General features: G+C 49.5%; 1 pseudogene; it reads right to left on the bottom strand.

Moving 5' to 3' along the window:
• Positions 1–535: 535 nt before the first annotated feature.
• LOC129084347 (ATP synthase subunit g, mitochondrial-like) lies at positions 536–844 on the bottom strand (annotated as a pseudogene).
• Positions 845–1,371: the final 527 nt, after the last annotated feature.

Genomic DNA, 1,371 nt, shown 5'->3' with positions numbered 1-1,371 from the left:
TTCTTGTCGCAGAGTACAGTCAAAACAGACAAAGCTCTCCGTTGAAGATTGGTTTTCCCCAGCATGCTTTTTACACATCTGAGAAATTCTGATTGGAAGGGAAAATGGGCCGAACCTTAGAACCGAAGCAGAGAGGTCTCGGTGTGTTCGGTCAGAGTCCTGCTGCGTGTTGTGTAGGGCGCATCCGATGATGCAACGCGGGGCCTCCCCAAAGTGGCACAGGTGGGGGTCGCATCCCGGAGACTCCTCCTGATGCAGGGCCGCGGACTGCCCCACGGCAGGGGAGCCTCGTCCCACGGAGACGCGAGGGAGGAGGCCGGCACACCTCACGGCTTTATTTTGTGTTCGTTTTGCAGGCTTCTTTCTGTATTGTCTCTTCTAGGAAATTTATATTTGCTTCTTTCTCTTATATCCTTTCCTTGTTGTGTTTTTTTTTTAATATTCTTTTTTTTAATTCAAATACCATTCTGATTATTCATGGTCTAAGGACATTCAAATAATAAACCAAAAAGAAATAGATGTTAAAGATTGCTCTTCACACATTACAGCCAGTGATGCCGTGCTTGCCTATGATCTCGCCAACGTAAAACCACATCCACACCTCAGTAGCCACCAAACCACTCAGCAGAACTTCCTTAACTGTGAGCTGTTTGAAGCTACCAGTTTGAGCACTATTGACTATTTTTTTCAAGCTCTGAATAGCTGTTGGGATCTCAGCAGGGGCTGGAGGAATCAGCTCAACTTCGGCATACGGCCAAAATGTGGCCAGTCAAGGTTTAGAGTAAGTCACAGCGGCATTTACCAGCACTGGGGCCTCTGTGAGGTTACCGACAAATTGGGCCATGGTTGCGGTATGGAAGTTCTGTGGCCCACCAGCCGGCTGAATGTCCTAACATCCTTTTTTTGAAACGGTGTTATTAGCCTGCTGCTTCCTTCATAAAGGTGTTAAGTTCGCTACGGTTCATTTTTTAAAAATGCTCACTCAAGAATATATTCATTGATTTTGAGAGAGAGAGAGAGAGAGAGAGAGAAAAGATCCATCTGCTGCCTCCCATAGGCACCCCAACTGGGGCTGGAACCTTCAAGCTAGCTCTGTGCCCTGACTGGGGATGGAACGCGCGCCCCTCCGGTGTACGGGACGAGGCTCCAGCCCACTGACCCATCGAGCCAGGGCTACACGTTCATTTTATGTATTCGTTACCGGCTTTATTGACTACATTGTTACAGACCGTCAAACGCGCCCGTTTTAAGTGTGGAATTCGGTCGGGGTTGATCAGCGGATATGCCTGTGTGACTGCGGCCGCAAAGCAGAGGCATCTCCCCCACCCTGGGAGCCTCTGTGCCCCTGCCAGCCAGTGCGGTGGCAGGCGA

Source organism: Pteronotus mesoamericanus, unplaced genomic scaffold (genome assembly GCF_021234165.1).
Source record: "Pteronotus mesoamericanus isolate MK-2021 breed Mesoamerican mustached bat unplaced genomic scaffold, CSHL_Meso_final scaffold_174, whole genome shotgun sequence".
Classification (NCBI taxonomy): Eukaryota; Metazoa; Chordata; class Mammalia; order Chiroptera; family Mormoopidae; genus Pteronotus; species Pteronotus mesoamericanus.
The sequence above is the reverse complement of the archived record's forward strand: the minus strand, read 5'-3'. Positions and strand labels throughout refer to the sequence as shown.